The following is an 846-nucleotide window of genomic DNA, read 5'->3' on the forward strand; positions in this document are numbered from 1 at the left end:
CAAAGGTGGCATGGCCCCCCTCCCCACCCCGACCCCCAACATCACATAACTCACCCACACACGACACGCACGCACGCACCACCAACACACACACACACGCACACACACCGACATAAATGCCTGCATCCACACACTCAGTCAGACACGCACACCCATATACAGACATACATGCACACATCCATACAGACATCCATACAGACATACATGCACTCATTCCCAAAACACGCAACACCCCCGCAAGCATGCACGCACTCACACACCCCCTCTACATACACAGAAGCACACACCCATGCACCCACACAGCACACAACACCCCCCCCCCACCCCCCTCGACTAACGGACGATCAACTTACCTGTTCCGTCGATCCTCCGGTAGGGGACGGGAGCCTTGGGGGCAGCTCCGCCAACACCACACCGCCAACAGAACACCGCCGCGCCGAATCACAGGACGTGATTCGCTGGGCGGTGTTCTGTTGGCATGGCAGTGGAGGTGGAGCAACCTCCACTTCCCCGCCGCCCGCCAGTATGGCTGTTGGCGGCTCTCCGTCGGAAAAAGAGTCATAATACGCCGAGCGGCAAACCGCCACTACTGGCGGTCTTCCACATGACCCCCTCAATATCACTTTTCAGTGATATCTCTACATTTACTTATTGCATCTTTGATCGTTTTGACCTGCATTTATCCAGATAAATATTATAAATTTGTCTAAACACTGTGTGGTGTATTTTTGTGGTGCTCTATGGTGGTATTGTATGATTTTTTGCACAAATACTTTACACATTGCCTTCTAAGTTAAGCCTGACTGCTCAGTGCCAAGCTATCAGAGGGTTGGCACAGGATAATTT

The sequence above is a fragment of the Pleurodeles waltl genome, chromosome 4_1, assembly GCF_031143425.1.
Source record: "Pleurodeles waltl isolate 20211129_DDA chromosome 4_1, aPleWal1.hap1.20221129, whole genome shotgun sequence".
NCBI classification, from domain to species: domain Eukaryota; kingdom Metazoa; phylum Chordata; class Amphibia; order Caudata; family Salamandridae; genus Pleurodeles; species Pleurodeles waltl.